We start from the raw sequence: 22675 nt of genomic DNA, 5'->3' as shown, positions 1-22675 counted from the left end.
CCATAAACCCAATATGTAATAGACAAGACCTACTCCTTGCTACGTGAACTGGACTCAACACCCCCTATTCACCGCCCAAGAATATATCTGACTAGTAAGAATCTTAAAACCTATGTATTGATATCTCTCTGGAAGTGAGTCAAGTGGGTGTAAAGCGGCATAAACACAGCAGTGCAAAGCAGCTAAACCCCATTCTAAAAATCAATTACTTTTAAAAACCCGTGAAACAAAGACAGTGAAAGAGAGAGAAATGCTTACAAAATTCGTTCAGGGGCTGCGATGCCACCTGGATTGACCATATCTAGACCCACAGCTGATTGAGACATAAGGGTGGACACTCTTGGGGCTGAGAGGTTTGGTGAGGTTGGGTGAGCTAACGCAGACCCTTTAAAGTAATACGGCGTGGTACCCATCCCATGGGTCCCAAATCTCCAGGTTCAAGGGCATCTTCCTACATCGAAAACATGCATGAGAAAGCCAGAAGATGGTACACCGTGTGACCGGGAAAGGTTTCTAAAACGCACCTCAATTCTCATCTCCTTGTGCTCCGGTTCGCCATTCCAGCCGCTTTACTAGCAATCTCCCTCCTTGGAGAATCAGCACCTTTAACCTCCTGTTCCGTACAGGTTGCAATTTGTCCTGAGGATGAACGGGAAGAGGGGGAACCAATGAGAGACTAGCTCTAGGTGTTGGGACAGGCACAGGTCACTCTATTTTCCCATCAGGAAGAAGAATCAACCACAGGCTCAGCCTGCCGCCCGGAGCCAGAATAGGGCCTGAAGCAATCCTGCGCTTTTGCGGCCAGCTCCCAAGAAAGCGAGTTGAAAAATGGAGCTCAGGGGCACTGCAATTCACAAACCTGCAGAGTTAGAAATGATAACTCTCGTCCACAAATATATGGAGGGAAGGCAACGAAGAGGATTTGAAAGCAAGGCAGAATTGCAGGAAACAGATTTCAGGAGGTAGATTCGAATCGCCTTTAAAGCACAGGAAAAGCGGCAAAACCTCGACAATGATGCCCTTGGCCAAAAAGGGCGTATGCGTTTTTTCCTGAATATATTCAGGAAAAAACGCATACGCCCTTTTTGGCCAACCAAGCAACCTGGAAAGGCAAATCAGCGCTACAGAGAAGTCTCGCTTCCCATCGGTCAAAAGGGCCATGCTGAATAAAGTGTCAAAACCAGAAATGCAGGACAGGCCATGGAGAAATGGGAGCCTTGCTAGGCTGATGGGCGGGCTGTAAATTGCCAACAGTCACTCTGGAGAAGTGTATGGTGTGTCCTGAAACATCTAAAAAAACTCAGCTTAGAGAGCATAGGGCACTTCCACTCATGGGCGTATAAATTGGGAAAACTAAAAATCAGCAAGACACAGGCACCCCAAAATTTAGGGCTGCTCTGTTGACAAGAACCTCCACTTCGTTACACCTGAAATATCCCAGGAAAGAGGAGAATGGATAAAGAAGTTGTGGTCCTCATGTACAATGGAATATCACTCAGCCATGAAATCAACGTCATAAGGCTAGGAGCAGCATGATGAGTGGATTTAGGTACGACGATTCTAAGTGAAATAAGTCACACAGAAAAAGACACTGATCATAAGATATCACGTATAGAGGGAATGTAAAAACCGCTACCCTTGAACTGAATTACAAAACAGAACAGAGTCACACGTTTACAAAACACACTATGGCTGCTTAACGGGAAAGGTGAGGTGGGGTGATGCATAAAACAAGGGTTTCAAATTAGTTCAGATACCGTTCCATAAACCCAATATGTAATAGACAAGACCTACTCCTTGCTACGTGAACTGGACTCAACACCCCCTATTCACCGCCAAAGAATATATCTGACTAGTAAGAATCTTAAAACCTATGTATTGATATCTCTCTGTAAGTGAGTCAAGTGGGTATAAAGCGGCATAAACGCAGCAGTGAAAAGCACCTAAACCCCATTCTAAAAATCAATTACTTTTAAAAACCTGTGAAACAAAGACAGTGAAAGAGAGAGAAATTCTTACAAAATTCGTTCAGGGGCTGTGATGCCACCTGGATTGACCATATCTAGACCCACAGCTGATTGAGACATAAGGGTGGACATTCTTGGGGCTGAGAGGTTTGGTGAAGTTGGGTGAGCAAACGCAGACCCTTTAAAGTAATACGGCGAGGTACCCATCCCATGGGTCCCAAATCTCCAGGTTCAAGGGCATCGTCCTACATTGAAAACATGCATGAGAAACCCCGAAAATGGTACACTGTGTGATCGGGAAAGGTTTCTAAAACGAACCTCATTTCTCATCTCCTTGTGCTCCGGTTCGCCATTCCAGCCGCTTTACTAGCAATCTCCCTCCTTGGAGAATCAGCACCTTTATCCTCCTGTTCCGTACCGGTTGCAATTTGTCCTGAGGATGAACGGGAAGAGGGGGAAGAATGAGAGACTAGCTCTAGGTGTTGGGACAGGCACAGGTCACTCTATTTTCCCATCAGGAAGAAGAATTAACCACAGGCTCAGCCTGCCGCCCGGAGCCAGCATAGGTCCTGAAGCAATCCTGCGCTTTTGCGGCCAGCTCCCAAGAAAGCGAGCTGAAAAATGGAGCTCAGGGGCACTGCAATTCACAAACCTGCAGAGTTAGAAATGATAACTCTCGTCCACAAATATATTGAGGGAAGGCAACGAAGAGGAATTGAAAGCAAGGCAGAATTGCAGGAAACAGATTTCAGGAGGTAGATTCGAATCACCTTTAAAGCACAGGAAAAGCGGCAAAACCTCGACAATGATGCCCTTGGCCAAAAAGGGCGTATGCGTTTTTTCCTGAATATATTCAGGAAAAAACGCATACGCCCTTTTTGGCCAACCAAGCAACCTGCAAAGGCAAATCAGCGCTACAAAGAAGTCTCGCTTCCCTTCGGTCAACAGGGTCGTGCTGAATAAGGTGTCAAAACCAGAAAGGCAGGACAGGCCATGGAGAAACGGGAGCCTTGCTACGCTGATGGCCGGGATGTAAATTGCCAACAGCCACTCTGGATAAGAGTACGGTGTGTCCTGAAACATCTACAAAACTCAGCTTAGAGAGCATAGGGCACTTCCACTCATGGGCGTATACATTGGGAAAACTAAAAATCAGCAAGACCCAGGCACCCCAAAGTTTAGGGCTGCTCTGTTGACAAGAACCTCCACTTCGTTACAACTTAAATATCCCGGGAAAGAGAAAAATGGATAAAGAAGTTGTGGTCCTTATGTACAATGCAATATCACTCAGCCATGAAGTCAACGTCATAAGGCTAGTAGCAGCATGATGAGTGGATTAGGTACGACGATTCTAAGTGAAATAAGTCACACAGCAAAAGACACTTTTCATAAGATATCACTTATAGAGGGAATGTAAAAACCGCTACACTTGAACTGAATTACAAAACAGAACAGAGTCACACGTTTAGAAAACACACTATGGCTGCTTAACGGGAAAGGTGAGGTGGGGTGATGCATAAAGCAAGGGTTTCAAATTAGCTTAGATACCGTTCCATAAACCCAATATGTAATAGAAAAAACCTACTCCTTGCTCAGTGAACTGGACTCAACACCTCCTATTCACTGCCCAAGAATATATCTCACTAGTAAGAATCTTAAAACCTATGTATTGATATCTCTGTGTTACTGTGTCAAGTGGGTGTAAAGCGGCATAAACACAGCAGTGAAAAGCAGCTATACCCCATTATAAAAATCAATTACTTTTAAAAACCTGTGAAACAAAGACAGTGAAAGAGAGAAAAATTCTTACAAAATTTGTTCAGGGGCTGTGATGCCAACTGGATGGACCATATCTAGACCCACAGGTGATTGAGACATAAGGGTGGACACTCTTGGGGCTGAGAGGTTTGGTGAGGTTGGGTGAGCTAACGCAGACCCTTTAAAGTAATACGGCGTGGTACCCATCCCATGGGTCCCAAATCTCCAGGTTCAAGGGCATCTTCCTACATCGAAAACATGCATGAGAAACCCAGAAGATGGTACACCGTGTGACCGGGAAAGGTTTCTAAAACGCACCTCAATTCTCATCTCCTTGTGCTCCGGTTCGCCATTCCAGCCGCTTTACTAGCAATCTCCCTCCTTGGAGAATCAGCACCTTTAACCTCCTGTTCCGTACAGGTTGCAATTTGTCCTGAGGATGAACGGGAAGAGGGGGAACCAATGAGAGACTAGCTCTAGGTGTTGGGACAGGCACAGGTCACTCTATTTTCCCATCAGGAAGAAGAATCAACCACAGGCTCAGCCTGCCGCCCGGAGCCAGAATAGGGCCTGAAGCAATCCTGCGCTTTTGCGGCCAGCTCCCAAGAAAGCGAGTTGAAAAATGGAGCTCAGGGGCACTGCAATTCACAAACCTGCAGAGTTAGAAATGATAACTCTCGTCCACAAATATATGGAGGGAAGGCAACGAAGAGGATTTGAAAGCAAGGCAGAATTGCAGGAAACAGATTTCAGGAGGTAGATTCGAATCGCCTTTAAAGCACAGGAAAAGCGGCAAAACCTCGACAATGATGCCCTTGGCCAAAAAGGGCGTATGCGTTTTTTCCTGAATATATTCAGGAAAAAACGCATACGCCCTTTTTGGCCAACCAAGCAACCTGGAAAGGCAAATCAGCGCTACAAAGAAGTCTCGCTTCCCATCGGTCAAAAGGGCCATGCTGAATAAAGTGTCAAAACCAGAAATGCAGGACAGGCCATGGAGAAATGGGAGCCTTGCTACGCTGATGGGCGGGCTGTAAATTGCCAACAGTCACTCTGGAGAAGTGTATGGTGTGTCCTGAAACATCTAAAAAAACTCAGCTTAGAGAGCATAGGGCACTTCCACTCATGGGCGTATAAATTGGGAAAACTAAAAATCAGCAAGACACAGGCACCCCAAAATTTAGGGCTGCTCTGTTGACAAGAACCTCCACTTCGTTACACCTGAAATATCCCAGGAAAGAGGAGAATGGATAAAGAAGTTGTGGTCCTCATGTACAATGGAATATCACTCAGCCATGAAATCAACGTCATAAGGCTAGGAGCAGCATGATGAGTGGATTTAGGTACGACGATTCTAAGTGAAATAAGTCACACAGAAAAAGACACTGATCATAAGATATCACGTATAGAGGGAATGTAAAAACCGCTACCCTTGAACTGAATTACAAAACAGAACAGAGTCACACGTTTACAAAACACACTATGGCTGCTTAACGGGAAAGGTGAGGTGGGGTGATGCATAAAACAAGGGTTTCAAATTAGTTCAGATACCGTTCCATAAACCCAATATGTAATAGACAAGACCTACTCCTTGCTACGTGAACTGGACTCAACACCCCCTATTCACCGCCAAAGAATATATCTGACTAGTAAGAATCTTAAAACCTATGTATTGATATCTCTCTGTAAGTGAGTCAAGTGGGTATAAAGCGGCATAAACGCAGCAGTGAAAAGCACCTAAACCCCATTCTAAAAATCAATTACTTTTAAAAACCTGTGAAACAAAGACAGTGAAAGAGAGAGAAATTCTTACAAAATTCGTTCAGGGGCTGTGATGCCACCTGGATTGACCATATCTAGACCCACAGCTGATTGAGACATAAGGGTGGACACTCTTGGGGCTGAGAGGTTTGGTGAAGTTGGGTGAGCAAACGCAGACCCTTTAAAGTAATACGGCGAGGTACCCATCCCATGGGTCCCAAATCTCCAGGTTCAAGGGCATCGTCCTACATTGAAAACATGCATGAGAAACCCCGAAAATGGTACACCATGTGATCGGGAAAGGTTTCTAAAACGAACCTCATTTCTCATCTCCTTGTGCTCCGGTTCGCCATTCCAGCCACTTTACTAGCAATCTCCCTCCTTGGAGAATCAGCACCTTTATCCTCCTGTTCCGTACCGGTTGCAATTTGTCCTGAGGATGAACGGGAAGAGGGGGAAGAATGAGAGACTAGCTGTAGGTGTTGGGACAGGCACAGGTCACTCTATTTTCCCATCAGGAAGAAGAATTAACCACAGGCTCAGCCTGCCGCCCGGAGCCACAATAGGTCCTGAAGCAATCCTGCGCTTTTGCGGCCAGCTCCCAAGAAAGCGAGCTGAAAAATGGAGCTCAGGGGCACTGCAATTCACAAACCTGCAGAGTTAGAAATGATAACTCTCGTCCACAAATATATTGAGGGAAGGCAACGAAGAGGATTTGAAAGCAAGGCAGAATTGCAGGAAACAGATTTCAGGAGGTAGATTCGAATCGCCTTTAAAGCACAGGAAAAGCGGCAAAACCTCGACAATGATGCCCTTGGCCAAAAAGGGCGTATGCGTTTTTTCCTGAATATATTCAGGAAAAAACGCATACGCCCTTTTTGGCCAACTAAGCAACCTGGAAAGGCAAATCAGCGCTACAGAGAAGTCTCGCTTCCCATCGGTCAACAGGGCCATGCTGAATAAAGTGTCAAAACCAGAAATGCAGGACAGGCCATGGACAAATGGGAGCCTTGCTACGCTGATGGGCGGGCTGTAAATTGCCAACAGTCACTCTGGAGAAGTGTATGGTGTGTCCTGAAACATCTAAAAAAACTCAGCTTAGAGAGCATAGGGCACTTCCACTCATGGGCGTATAAATTGGGAAAACTAAAAATCAGCAAGACACAGGCACCCCAAAATTTAGGGCTGCTCTGTTGACAAGAACCTCCACTTCGTTACACCTGAAATATCCCAGGAAAGAGGAGAATGGATAAAGAAGTTGTGGTCCTCATGTACAATGGAATATCACTCAGCCATGAAATCAACGTCATAAGGCTAGGAGCAGCATGATGAGTGGATTTAGGTACGACGATTCTAAGTGAAATAAGTCACACAGAAAAAGACACTGATCATAAGATATCACGTATAGAGGGAATGTAAAAACCGCTACCCTTGAACTGAATTACAAAACAGAACAGAGTCACACGTTTACAAAACACACTATGGCTGCTTAACGGGAAAGGTGAGGTGGGGTGATGCATAAAACAAGGGTTTCAAATTAGTTCAGATACCGTTCCATAAACCCAATATGTAATAGACAAGACCTACTCCTTGCTACGTGAACTGGACTCAACACCCCCTATTCACCGCCAAAGAATATATCTGACTAGTAAGAATCTTAAAACCTATGTATTGATATCTCTCTGTAAGTGAGTCAAGTGGGTATAAAGCGGCATAAACGCAGCAGTGAAAAGCACCTAAACCCCATTCTAAAAATCAATTACTTTTAAAAACCTGTGAAACAAAGACAGTGAAAGAGAGAGAAATTCTTACAAAATTCGTTCAGGGGCTGTGATGCCACCTGGATTGACCATATCTAGACCCACAGCTGATTGAGACATAAGGGTGGACACTCTTGGGGCTGAGAGGTTTGGTGAAGTTGGGTGAGCAAACGCAGACCCTTTAAAGTAATACAGCGAGGTACCCATCCCATGGGTCCCAAATCTCCAGGTTCAAGGGCATCGTCCTACATTGAAAACATGCATGAGAAACCCCGAAAATGGTACACCGTGTGATCGGGAAAGGTTTCTAAAACGAACCTCATTTCTCATCTCCTTGTGCTCCGGTTCGCCATTCCAGCCGCTTTACTAGCAATCTCCCTCCTTGGAGAATCAGCACCTTTATCCTCCTGTTCCGTACCGGTTGCAATTTGTCCTGAGGATGAACGGGAAGAGGGGGAAGAATGAGAGACTAGCTCTAGGTGTTGGGACAGGCACAGGTCACTCTATTTTCCCATCAGGAAGAAGAATTAACCACAGGCTCAGCCTGCCGCCCGGAGCCAGCATAGGTCCTGAAGCAATCCTGCGCTTTTGCGGCCAGCTCCCAAGAAAGCGAGCTGAAAAATGGAGCTCAGGGGCACTGCAATTCACAAACCTGCAGAGTTAGAAATGATAACTCTCGTCCACAAATATATTGAGGGAAGGCAACGAAGAGGATTTGAAAGCAAGGCAGAATTGCAGGAAACAGATTTCAGGAGGTAGATTCGAATCGCCTTTAAAGCACAGGAAAAGCGGCAAAACCTCGACAATGATGCCCTTGGCCAAAAAGGGCGTATGCGTTTTTTCCTGAATATATTCAGGAAAAAACGCATACGCCCTTTTTGGCCAACTAAGCAACCTGGAAAGGCAAATCAGCGCTACAGAGAAGTCTCGCTTCCCATCGGTCAACAGGGCCATGCTGAATAAAGTGTCAAAACCAGAAATGCAGGACAGGCCATGGACAAATGGGAGCCTTGCTACGCTGATGGGCGGGCTGTAAATTGCCAACAGTCACTCTGGAGAAGTGTATGGTGTGTCCTGAAACATCTAAAAAAACTCAGCTTAGAGAGCATAGGGCACTTCCACTCATGGGCGTATAAATTGGGAAAACTAAAAATCAGCAAGACACAGGCACCCCAAAATTTAGGGCTGCTCTGTTGACAAGAACCTCCACTTCGTTACACCTGAAATATCCCAGGAAAGAGGAGAATGGATAAAGAAGTTGTGGTCCTCATGTACAATGGAATATCACTCAGCCATGAAATCAACGTCATAAGGCTAGGAGCAGCATGATGAGTGGATTTAGGTACGACGATTCTAAGTGAAATAAGTCACACAGAAAAAGACACTGATCATAAGATATCACGTATAGAGGGAATGTAAAAACCGCTACCCTTGAACTGAATTACAAAACAGAACAGAGTCACACGTTTACAAAACACACTATGGCTGCTTAACGGGAAAGGTGAGGTGGGGTGATGCATAAAACAAGGGTTTCAAATTAGTTCAGATACCGTTCCATAAACCCAATATGTAATAGACAAGACCTACTCCTTGCTACGTGAACTGGACTCAACACCCCCTATTCACCGCCAAAGAATATATCTGACTAGTAAGAATCTTAAAACCTATGTATTGATATCTCTCTGTAAGTGAGTCAAGTGGGTATAAAGCGGCATAAACGCAGCAGTGAAAAGCACCTAAACCCCATTCTAAAAATCAATTACTTTTAAAAACCTGTGAAACAAAGACAGTGAAAGAGAGAGAAATTCTTACAAAATTCGTTCAGGGGCTGTGATGCCACCTGGATTGACCATATCTAGACCCACAGCTGATTGAGACATAAGGGTGGACACTCTTGGGGCTGAGAGGTTTGGTGAAGTTGGGTGAGCAAACGCAGACCCTTTAAAGTAATACAGCGAGGTACCCATCCCATGGGTCCCAAATCTCCAGGTTCAAGGGCATCGTCCTACATTGAAAACATGCATGAGAAACCCCGAAAATGGTACACCGTGTGATCGGGAAAGGTTTCTAAAACGAACCTCATTTCTCATCTCCTTGTGCTCCGGTTCGCCATTCCAGCCGCTTTACTAGCAATCTCCCTCCTTGGAGAATCAGCACCTTTATCCTCCTGTTCCGTACCGGTTGCAATTTGTCCTGAGGATGAACGGGAAGAGGGGGAAGAATGAGAGACTAGCTCTAGGTGTTGGGACAGGCACAGGTCACTCTATTTTCCCATCAGGAAGAAGAATTAACCACAGGCTCAGCCTGCCGCCCGGAGCCAGCATAGGTCCTGAAGCAATCCTGCGCTTTTGCGGCCAGCTCCCAAGAAAGCGAGCTGAAAAATGGAGCTCAGGGGCACTGCAATTCACAAACCTGCAGAGTTAGAAATGATAACTCTCGTCCACAAATATATTGAGGGAAGGCAACGAAGAGGAATTGAAAGCAAGGCAGAATTGCAGGAAACAGATTTCAGGAGGTAGATTCGAATCACCTTTAAAGCACAGGAAAAGCGGCAAAACCTCGACAATGATGCCCTTGGCCAAAAAGGGCGTATGCGTTTTTTCCTGAATATATTCAGGAAAAAACGCATACGCCCTTTTTGGCCAACCAAGCAACCTGCAAAGGCAAATCAGCGCTACAAAGAAGTCTCGCTTCCCTTCGGTCAACAGGGTCGTGCTGAATAAGGTGTCAAAACCAGAAAGGCAGGACAGGCCATGGAGAAACGGGAGCCTTGCTACGCTGATGGCCGGGATGTAAATTGCCAACAGCCACTCTGGATAAGAGTACGGTGTGTCCTGAAACATCTACAAAACTCAGCTTAGAGAGCATAGGGCACTTCCACTCATGGGCGTATACATTGGGAAAACTAAAAATCAGCAAGACCCAGGCACCCCAAAGTTTAGGGCTGCTCTGTTGACAAGAACCTCCACTTCGTTACAACTTAAATATCCCGGGAAAGAGAAAAATGGATAAAGAAGTTGTGGTCCTTATGTACAATGCAATATCACTCAGCCATGAAGTCAACGTCATAAGGCTAGTAGCAGCATGATGAGTGGATTAGGTACGACGATTCTAAGTGAAATATGTCACACAGCAAAAGACACTTTTCATAAGATATCACTTATAGAGGGAATGTAAAAACCGCTACACTTGAACTGAATTACAAAACAGAACAGAGTCACACGTTTAGAAAACACACTATGGCTGCTTAACGGGAAAGGTGAGGTGGGGTGATGCATAAAGCAAGGGTTTCAAATTAGCTTAGATACCGTTCCATAAACCCAATATGTAATAGAAAAAACCTACTCCTTGCTCAGTGAACTGGACTCAACACCTCCTATTCACTGCCCAAGAATATATCTCACTAGTAAGAATCTTAAAACCTATGTATTGATATCTCTGTGTTACTGTGTCAAGTGGGTGTAAAGCGGCATAAACACAGCAGTGAAAAGCAGCTATACCCCATTATAAAAATCAATTACTTTTAAAAACCTGTGAAACAAAGACAGTGAAAGAGAGAAAAATTCTTACAAAATTTGTTCAGGGGCTGTGATGCCAACTGGATGGACCATATCTAGACCCACAGGTGATTGAGACATAAGGGTGGACACTCTTGGGGCTGAGAGGTTTGGTGAGGTTGGGTGAGCTAACGCAGACCCTTTAAAGTAATACGGCGTGGTACCCATCCCATGGGTCCCAAATCTCCAGGTTCAAGGGCATCTTCCTACATCGAAAACATGCATGAGAAACCCAGAAGATGGTACACCGTGTGACCGGGAAAGGTTTCTAAAACGCACCTCAATTCTCATCTCCTTGTGCTCCGGTTCGCCATTCCAGCCGCTTTACTAGCAATCTCCCTCCTTGGAGAATCAGCACCTTTAACCTCCTGTTCCGTACAGGTTGCAATTTGTCCTGAGGATGAACGGGAAGAGGGGGAACCAATGAGAGACTAGCTCTAGGTGTTGGGACAGGCACAGGTCACTCTATTTTCCCATCAGGAAGAAGAATCAACCACAGGCTCAGCCTGCCGCCCGGAGCCAGAATAGGGCCTGAAGCAATCCTGTGCTTTTGCGGCCAGCTCCCAAGAAAGCGAGTTGAAAAATGGAGCTCAGGGGCACTGCAATTCACAAACCTGCAGAGTTAGAAATGATAACTCTCGTCCACAAATATATGGAGGGAAGGCAACGAAGAGGATTTGAAAGCAAGGCAGAATTGCAGGAAACAGATTTCAGGAGGTAGATTCGAATCGCCTTTAAAGCACAGGAAAAGCGGCAAAACCTCGACAATGATGCCCTTGGCCAAAAAGGGCGTATGCGTTTTTTCCTGAATATATTCAGGAAAAAACGCATACGCCCTTTTTGGCCAACCAAGCAACCTGGAAAGGCAAATCAGCGCTACAAAGAAGTCTCGCTTCCCATCGGTCAAAAGGGCCATGCTGAATAAAGTGTCAAAACCAGAAATGCAGGACAGGCCATGGAGAAATGGGAGCCTTGCTACGCTGATGGGCGGGCTGTAAATTGCCAACAGTCACTCTGGAGAAGTGTATGGTGTGTCCTGAAACATCTAAAAAAACTCAGCTTAGAGAGCATAGGGCACTTCCACTCATGGGCGTATAAATTGGGAAAACTAAAAATCAGCAAGACACAGGCACCCCAAAATTTAGGGCTGCTCTGTTGACAAGAACCTCCACTTCGTTACACCTGAAATATCCCAGGAAAGAGGAGAATGGATAAAGAAGTTGTGGTCCTCATGTACAATGGAATATCACTCAGCCATGAAATCAACGTCATAAGGCTAGGAGCAGCATGATGAGTGGATTTAGGTACGACGATTCTAAGTGAAATAAGTCACACAGAAAAAGACACTGATCATAAGATATCACGTATAGAGGGAATGTAAAAACCGCTACCCTTGAACTGAATTACAAAACAGAACAGAGTCACACGTTTACAAAACACACTATGGCTGCTTAACGGGAAAGGTGAGGTGGGGTGATGCATAAAACAAGGGTTTCAAATTAGTTCAGATACCGTTCCATAAACCCAATATGTAATAGACAAGACCTACTCCTTGCTACGTGAACTGGACTCAACACCCCCTATTCACCGCCAAAGAATATATCTGACTAGTAAGAATCTTAAAACCTATGTATTGATATCTCTCTGTAAGTGAGTCAAGTGGGTATAAAGCGGCATAAACGCAGCAGTGAAAAGCACCTAAACCCCATTCTAAAAATCAATTACTTTTAAAAACCTGTGAAACAAAGACAGTGAAAGAGAGAGAAATTCTTACAAAATTCGTTCAGGGGCTGTGATGCCACCTGGATTGACCATATCTAGACCCACAGCTGATTGAGACATAAGGGTGGACACTCTTGGGGCTGAGAGGTTTGGTGAAGTTGGGTGAGCAAACGCAGACCCTTTAAAGTAATACGGCGAGGTACCCATCCCATGGGTCCCAAATCTCCAGGTTCAAGGGCATCGTCCTACATTGAAAACATGCATGAGAAACCCCGAAAATGGTACACCGTGTGATCGGGAAAGGTTTCTAAAACGAACCTCATTTCTCATCTCCTTGTGCTCCGGTTCGCCATTCCAGCCACTTTACTAGCAATCTCCCTCCTTGGAGAATCAGCACCTTTATCCTCCTGTTCCGTACCGGTTGCAATTTGTCCTGAGGATGAACGGGAAGAGGGGGAAGAATGAGAGACTAGCTCTAGGTGTTGGGACAGGCACAGGTCACTCTATTTTCCCATCAGGAAGAAGAATTAACCACAGGCTCAGCCTGCCGCCCGGAGCCAGCATAGGTCCTGAAGCAATCCTGCGCTTTTGCGGCCAGCTCCCAAGAAAGCGAGCTGAAAAATGGAGCTCAGGGGCACTGCAATTCACAAACCTGCAGAGTTAGAAATGATAACTCTCGTCCACAAATATATTGAGGGAAGGCAACGAAGAGGATTTGAAAGCAAGGCAGAATTGCAGGAAACAGATTTCAGGAGGTAGATTCGAATCGCCTTTAAAGCACAGGAAAAGCGGCAAAACCTCGACAATGATGCCCTTGGCCAAAAAGGGCGTATGCGTTTTTTCCTGAATATATTCAGGAAAAAACGCATACGCCCTTTTTGGCCAACTAAGCAACCTGGAAAGGCAAATCAGCGCTACAGAGAAGTCTCGCTTCCCATCGGTCAACAGGGCCATGCTGAATAAAGTGTCAAAACCAGAAATGCAGGACAGGCCATGGACAAATGGGAGCCTTGCTACGCTGATGGGCGGGCTGTAAATTGCCAACAGTCACTCTGGAGAAGTGTATGGTGTGTCCTGAAACATCTAAAAAAACTCAGCTTAGAGAGCATAGGGCACTTCCACTCATGGGCGTATAAATTGGGAAAACTAAAAATCAGCAAGACACAGGCACCCCAAAATTTAGGGCTGCTCTGTTGACAAGAACCTCCACTTCGTTACACCTGAAATATCCCAGGAAAGAGGAGAATGGATAAAGAAGTTGTGGTCCTCATGTACAATGGAATATCACTCAGCCATGAAATCAACGTCATAAGGCTAGGAGCAGCATGATGAGTGGATTTAGGTACGACGATTCTAAGTGAAATAAGTCACACAGAAAAAGACACTGATCATAAGATATCACGTATAGAGGGAATGTAAAAACCGCTACCCTTGAACTGAATTACAAAACAGAACAGAGTCACACGTTTACAAAACACACTATGGCTGCTTAACGGGAAAGGTGAGGTGGGGTGATGCATAAAACAAGGGTTTCAAATTAGTTCAGATACCGTTCCATAAACCCAATATGTAATAGACAAGACCTACTCCTTGCTACGTGAACTGGACTCAACACCCCCTATTCACCGCCAAAGAATATATCTGACTAGTAAGAATCTTAAAACCTATGTATTGATATCTCTCTGTAAGTGAGTCAAGTGGGTATAAAGCGGCATAAACGCAGCAGTGAAAAGCACCTAAACCCCATTCTAAAAATCAATTACTTTTAAAAACCTGTGAAACAAAGACAGTGAAAGAGAGAGAAATTCTTACAAAATTCGTTCAGGGGCTGTGATGCCACCTGGATTGACCATATCTAGACCCACAGCTGATTGAGACATAAGGGTGGACACTCTTGGGGCTGAGAGGTTTGGTGAAGTTGGGTGAGCAAACGCAGACCCTTTAAAGTAATACAGCGAGGTACCCATCCCATGGGTCCCAAATCTCCAGGTTCAAGGGCATCGTCCTACATTGAAAACATGCATGAGAAACCCCGAAAATGGTACACCGTGTGATCGGGAAAGGTTTCTAAAACGAACCTCATTTCTCATCTCCTTGTGCTCCGGTTCGCCATTCCAGCCGCTTTACTAGCAATCTCCCTCCTTGGAGAATCAGCACCTTTATCCTCCTGTTCCGTACCGGTTGCAATTTGTCCTGAGGATGAACGGGAAGAGGGGGAAGAATGAGAGACTAGCTCTAGGTGTTGGGACAGGCACAGGTCACTCTATTTTCCCATCAGGAAGAAGAATTAACCACAGGCTCAGCCTGCCGCCCGGAGCCAGCATAGGTCCTGAAGCAATCCTGCGCTTTTGCGGCCAGCTCCCAAGAAAGCGAGCTGAAAAATGGAGCTCAGGGGCACTGCAATTCACAAACCTGCAGAGTTAGAAATGATAACTCTCGTCCACAAATATATTGAGGGAAGGCAACGAAGAGGAATTGAAAGCAAGGCAGAATTGCAGGAAACAGATTTCAGGAGGTAGATTCGAATCACCTTTAAAGCACAGGAAAAGCGGCAAAACCTCGACAATGATGCCCTTGGCCAAAAAGGGCGTATGCGTTTTTTCCTGAATATATTCAGGAAAAAACGCATACGCCCTTTTTGGCCAACCAAGCAACCTGCAAAGGCAAATCAGCGCTACAAAGAAGTCTCGCTTCCCTTCGGTCAACAGGGTCGTGCTGAATAAGGTGTCAAAACCAGAAAGGCAGGACAGGCCATGGAGAAACGGGAGCCTTGCTACGCTGATGGCCGGGATGTAAATTGCCAACAGCCACTCTGGATAAGAGTACGGTGTGTCCTGAAACATCTACAAAACTCAGCTTAGAGAGCATAGGGCACTTCCACTCATGGGCGTATACATTGGGAAAACTAAAAATCAGCAAGACCCAGGCACCCCAAAGTTTAGGGCTGCTCTGTTGACAAGAACCTCCACTTCGTTACAACTTAAATATCCCGGGAAAGAGAAAAATGGATAAAGAAGTTGTGGTCCTTATGTACAATGCAATATCACTCAGCCATGAAGTCAACGTCATAAGGCTAGTAGCAGCATGATGAGTGGATTAGGTACGACGATTCTAAGTGAAATATGTCACACAGCAAAAGACACTTTTCATAAGATATCACTTATAGAGGGAATGTAAAAACCGCTACACTTGAACTGAATTACAAAACAGAACAGAGTCACACGTTTAGAAAACACACTATGGCTGCTTAACGGGAAAGGTGAGGTGGGGTGATGCATAAAGCAAGGGTTTCAAATTAGCTTAGATACCGTTCCATAAACCCAATATGTAATAGAAAAAACCTACTCCTTGCTCAGTGAACTGGACTCAACACCTCCTATTCACTGCCCAAGAATATATCTCACTAGTAAGAATCTTAAAACCTATGTATTGATATCTCTGTGTTACTGTGTCAAGTGGGTGTAAAGCGGCATAAACACAGCAGTGAAAAGCAGCTATACCCCATTATAAAAATCAATTACTTTTAAAAACCTGTGAAACAAAGACAGTGAAAGAGAGAAAAATTCTTACAAAATTTGTTCAGGGGCTGTGATGCCAACTGGATGGACCATATCTAGACCCACAGGTGATTGAGACATAAGGGTGGACACTCTTGGGGCTGAGAGGTTTGGTGAGGTTGGGTGAGCTAACGCAGACCCTTTAAAGTAATACGGCGTGGTACCCATCCCATGGGTCCCAAATCTCCAGGTTCAAGGGCATCTTCCTACATCGAAAACATGCATGAGAAACCCAGAAGATGGTACACCGTGTGACCGGGAAAGGTTTCTAAAACGCACCTCAATTCTCATCTCCTTGTGCTCCGGTTCGCCATTCCAGCCGCTTTACTAGCAATCTCCCTCCTTGGAGAATCAGCACCTTTAACCTCCTGTTCCGTACAGGTTGCAATTTGTCCTGAGGATGAACGGGAAGAGGGGGAACCAATGAGAGACTAGCTCTAGGTGTTGGGACAGGCACAGGTCACTCTATTTTCCCATCAGGAAGAAGAATCAACCACAGGCTCAGCCTGCCGCCCGGAGCCAGAATAGGGCCTGAAGCAATCCTGTGCTTTTGCGGCCAGCTCCCAAGAAAGCGAGTTGAAAAATGGAGCTCAGGGGCACTGCAATTCACAAACCTGCAGAGTTAGAAATGATAACTCTCGTCCACAAATATATGGAGGGAAGGCAACGAAGAGGATTTGAAAGCAAGGCAGAATTGCAGGAAACAGATTTCAGGAGGTAGATTCGAATCGCCTTTAAAGCACAGGAAAAGCGGCAAAACCTCGACAATGATGCCCTTGGCCAAAAAGGGCGTATGCGTTTTTTCCTGAATATATTCAGGAAAAAACGCATACGCCCTTTTTGGCCAACCAAGCAACCTGGAAAGGCAAATCAGCGCTACAAAGAAGTCTCGCTTCCCATCGGTCAAAAGGGCCATGCTGAATAAAGTGTCAAAACCAGAAATGCAGGACAGGCCATGGAGAAATGGGAGCCTTGCTACGCTGATGGGCGGGCTGTAAATTGCCAACAGTCACTCTGGAGAAGTGTATGGTGTGTCCTGAAACATCTAAAAAAACTCAGCTTAGAGAGCATAGGGCACTTCCACTCATGGGCGTATAAATTGGGAAAACTAAAAATCAGCAAGACACAGGCACCCCAAAATTTAGGGCTGCTCTGTTGACAAGAACCTCCACTTCGTTACACCTGAAATATCCCAGGAAAGAGGAGAATGGATAAAGAAGTTGTGGTCCTCATGTACAATGGAATATCACTCAGCCATGAAATCAACGTCATAAGGCTAGGAGCAGCATGATGAGTGGATTTAGGTACGACGATTCTAAGTGAAATAAGTCACACAGAAAAAGACACTGATCATAAGATATCACGTATAGAGGGAATGTAAAAACCGCTACCCTTGAACTGAATTACAAAACAGAACAGAGTCACACGTTTACAAAACACACTATGGCTGCTTAACGGGAAAGGTGAGGTGGGGTGATGCATAAAACAAGGGTTTCAAATTAGTTCAGATACCGTTCCATAAACCCAATATGTAATAGACAAGACCTACTCCTTGCTACGTGAACTGGACTCAACACCCCCTATTCACCGCCAAAGAATATATCTGACTAGTAAGAATCTTAAAACCTATGTATTGATATCTCTCTGTAAGTGAGTCAAGTGGGTATAAAGCGGCATAAACGCAGCAGTGAAAAGCACCTAAACCCCATTCTAAAAATCAATTACTTTTAAAAACCTGTGAAACAAAGACAGTGAAAGAGAGAGAAATTCTTACAAAATTCGTTCAGGGGCTGTGATGCCACCTGGATTGACCATATCTAGACCCACAGCTGATTGAGACATAAGGGTGGACACTCTTGGGGCTGAGAGGTTTGGTGAAGTTGGGTGAGCAAACGCAGACCCTTTAAAGTAATACGGCGAGGTACCCATCCCATGGGTCCCAAATCTCCAGGTTCAAGGGCATCGTCCTACATTGAAAACATGCATGAGAAACCCCGAAAATGGTACACCGTGTGATCGGGAAAGGTTTCTAAAACGAACCTCATTTCTCATCTCCTTGTGCTCCGGTTCGCCATTCCAGCCACTTTACTAGCAATCTCCCTCCTTGGAGAATCAGCACCTTTATCCTCCTGTTCCGTACCGGTTGCAATTTGTCCTGAGGATGAACGGGAAGAGGGGGAAGAATGAGAGACTAGCTCTAGGTGTTGGGACAGGCACAGGTCACTCTATTTTCCCATCAGGAAGAAGAATTAACCACAGGCTCAGCCTGCCGCCCGGAGCCAGCATAGGTCCTGAAGCAATCCTGCGCTTTTGCGGCCAGCTCCCAAGAAAGCGAGCTGAAAAATGGAGCTCAGGGGCACTGCAATTCACAAACCTGCAGAGTTAGAAATGATAACTCTCGTCCACAAATATATTGAGGGAAGGCAACGAAGAGGATTTGAAAGCAAGGCAGAATTGCAGGAAACAGATTTCAGGAGGTAGATTCGAATCGCCTTTAAAGCACAGGAAAAGCGGCAAAACCTCGACAATGATGCCCTTGGCCAAAAAGGGCGTATGCGTTTTTTCCTGAATATATTCAGGAAAAAACGCATACGCCCTTTTTGGCCAACTAAGCAACCTGGAAAGGCAAATCAGCGCTACAGAGAAGTCTCGCTTCCCATCGGTCAACAGGGCCATGCTGAATAAAGTGTCAAAACCAGAAATGCAGGACAGGCCATGGAGAAATGGGAGCCTTGCTACGCTGATGGGCGGGCTGTAAATTGCCAACAGTCACTCTGGAGAAGTGTATGGTGTGTCCTGAAACATCTAAAAAAACTCAGCTTAGAGAGCATAGGGCACTTCCACTCATGGGCGTATAAATTGGGAAAACTAAAAATCAGCAAGACACAGGCACCCCAAAATTTAGGGCTGCTCTGTTGACAAGAACCTCCACTTCGTTACACCTGAAATATCCCAGGAAAGAGGAGAATGGATAAAGAAGTTGTGGTCCTCATGTACAATGGAATATCACTCAGCCATGAAATCAACGTCATAAGGCTAGGAGCAGCATGATGAGTGGATTTAGGTACGACGATTCTAAGTGAAATAAGTCACACAGAAAAAGACACTGATCATAAGATATCACGTATAGAGGGAATGTAAAAACCGCTACCCTTGAACTGAATTACAAAACAGAACAGAGTCACACGTTTAGAAAACACACTATGGCTGCTTAACGGGAAAGGTGAGGTGGGGTGATGCATAAAACAAGGGTTTCAAATTAGCTCAGATACCGTTCCATAAACCCAATATGTAATAGAGAAGACCTACTCCTTGCTCAGTAAACTGGACTCAACACACCCTATTCACCGCCCAAGAATATATCTGACTAGTAAGAATCTTAAAACCTATGTATTGATATCTCTCTGTAAGTGAGTCAAGTGGGTGTAAAGCGGCATAAACACAGCAGTGCAAAGCAGCTAAACCCCATTCTAAAAATCAATTACTTTTAAAAACCCGTGAAACAAAGACAGTGAAAGAGAGAGAAATGCTTACAAAATTCGTTCAGGGGCTGCGATGCCACCTGGATTGACCATATCTAGACCCACAGCTGATTGAGACATAAGGGTGGACACTCTTGGGGCTGAGAGGTTTGGTGAGGTTGGGTGAGCTAACGCAGACCCTTTAAAGTAATACGGCGTGGTACCCATCCCATGGGTCCCAAATCTCCAGGTTCAAGGGCATCTTCCTACATCGAAAACATGCATGAGAAAGCCAGAAGATGGTACACCGTGTGACCGGGAAAGGTTTCTAAAACGCACCTCAATTCTCATCTCCTTGTGCTCCGGTTCGCCATTCCAGCCGCTTTACTAGCAATCTCCCTCCTTGGAGAATCAGCACCTTTAACCTCCTGTTCCGTACAGGTTGCAATTTGTCCTGAGGATGAACGGGAAGAGGGGGAACCAATGAGAGACTAGCTCTAGGTGTTGGGACAGGCACAGGTCACTCTATTTTCCCATCAGGAAGAAGAATCAACCACAGGCTCAGCCTGCCGCCCGGAGCCAGAATAGGGCCTGAAGCAATCCTGCGCTTTTGCGGCCAGCTCCCAAGAAAGCGAGTTGAAAAATGGAGCTCAGGGGCACTGCAATTCACAAACCTGCAGAGTTAGAAATGATAACTCTCGTCCACAAATATATGGAGGGAAGGCAACGAAGAGGATTTGAAAGCAAGGCAGAATTGCAGGAAACAGATTTCAGGAGGTAGATTCGAATCGCCTTTAAAGCACAGGAAAAGCGGCAAAACCTCGACAATGATGCCCTTGGCCAAAAAGGGCGTATGCGTTTTTTCCTGAATATATTCAGGAAAAAACGCATACGCCCTTTTTGGCCAACCAAGCAACCTGGAAAGGCAAATCAGCGCTACAAAGAAGTCTCGCTTCCCATCGGTCAAAAGGGCCATGCTGAATAAAGTGTCAAAACCAGAAATGCAGGACAGGCCATGGAGAAATGGGAGCCTTGCTACGCTGATGGGCGGGCTGTAAATTGCCAACAGTCACTCTGGAGAAGTGTATGGTGTGTCCTGAAACATCTAAAAAAACTCAGCTTAGAGAGCATAGGGCACTTCCACTCATGGGCGTATAAATTGGGAAAACTAAAAATCAGCAAGACACAGGCACCCCAAAATTTAGGGCTGCTCTGTTGACAAGAACCTCCACTTCGTTACACCTGAAATATCCCAGGAAAGAGGAGAATGGATAAAGAAGTTGTGGTCCTCATGTACAATGGAATATCACTCAGCCATGAAATCAACGTCATAAGGCTAGGAGCAGCATGATGAGTGGATTTAGGTACGACGATTCTAAGTGAAATAAGTCACACAGAAAAAGACACTGATCATAAGATATCACGTATAGAGGGAATGTAAAAACCGCTACCCTTGAACTGAATTACAAAACAGAACAGAGTCACACGTTTACAAAACACACTATGGCTGCTTAACGGGAAAGGTGAGGTGGGGTGATGCATAAAACAAGGGTTTCAAATTAGTTCAGATACCGTTCCATAAACCCAATATGTAATAGACAAGACCTACTCCTTGCTACGTGAACTGGACTCAACACCCCCTATTCACCGCCCAAGAATATATCTGACTAGTAAGAATCTTAAAACCTATGTATTGATATCTCTCTGTAAGTGAGTCAAGTGGGTATAAAGCGGCATAAACGCAGCAGTGAAAAGCACCTAAACCCCATTCTAAAAATCAATTACTTTTAAAAACCTGTGAAACAAAGACAGTGAAAGAGAGAGAAATTCTTACAAAATTCGTTCAGGGGCTGTGATGCCACCTGGATTGACCATATCTAGACCCACAGCTGATTGAGACATAAGGGTGGACACTCTTGGGGCTGAGAGGTTTGGTGAAGTTGGGTGAGCAAACGCAGACCCTTTAAAGTAATACGGCGAGGTACCCATCCCATGGGTCCCAAATCTCCAGGTTCAAGGGCATCGTCCTACATTGAAAACATGCATGAGAAACCCCGAAAATGGTACACCGTGTGATCGGGAAAGGTTTCTAAAACGAACCTCATTTCTCATCTCCTTGTGCTCCGGTTCGCCATTCCAGCCGCTTTACTAGCAATCTCCCTCCTTGGAGAATCAGCACCTTTATCCTCCTGTTCCGTACCGGTTGCAATTTGTCCTGAGGATGAACGGAAAGAGGGGGAAGAATGAGAGACTAGCTCTAGGTGTTGGGACAGGCACAGGTCACTCTATTTTCCCATCAGGAAGAAGAATTAACCACAGGCTCAGCCTGCCGCCCGGAGCCAGCATAGGTCCTGAAGCAATCCTGCGCTTTTGCGGCCAGCTCCCAAGAAAGCGAGCTGAAAAATGGAGCTCAGGGACACTGCAATTCACAAACCTGCAGAGTTAGAAATGATAACTCTCGTCCACAAATATATTGAGGGAAGGCAACGAAGAGGAATTGAAAGCAAGGCAGAATTGCAGGAAACAGATTTCAGGAGGTAGATTCGAATCACCTTTAAAGCACAGGAAAAGCGGCAAAACCTCGACAATGATGCCCTTGGCCAAAAAGGGCGTATGCGTTTTTTCCTGAATATATTCAGGAAAAAACGCATACGCCCTTTTTGGCCAACCAAGCAACCTGCAAAGGCAAATCAGCGCTACAAAGAAGTCTCGCTTCCCTTCGGTCAACAGGGTCGTGCTGAATAAGGTGTCAAAACCAGAAAGGCAGGACAGGCCATGGAGAAACGGGAGCCTTGCTACGCTGATGGCCGGGATGTAAATTGCCAACAGCCACTCTGGATAAGAGTACGGTGTGTCCTGAAACATCTACAAAACTCAGCTTAGAGAGCATAGGGCACTTCCACTCATGGGCGTATACATTGGGAAAACTAAAAATCAGCAAGACCCAGGCACCCCAAAGTTTAGGGCTGCTCTGTTGACAAGAACCTCCACTTCGTTACAACTTAAATATCCCGGGAAAGAGAAAAATGGATAAAGAAGTTGTGGTCCTTATGTACAATGCAATATCACTCAGCCATGAAGTCAACGTCATAAGGCTAGTAGCAGCATGATGAGTGGATTAGGTACGACGAT

The sequence above is a fragment of the Balaenoptera borealis genome (genome assembly GCF_965194805.1).
Source record: "Balaenoptera borealis genome assembly, chromosome: 10".
Taxonomy (NCBI): Eukaryota; Metazoa; Chordata; class Mammalia; order Artiodactyla; family Balaenopteridae; genus Balaenoptera; species Balaenoptera borealis.
Note: the sequence above shows the minus strand (reverse complement) of the source record.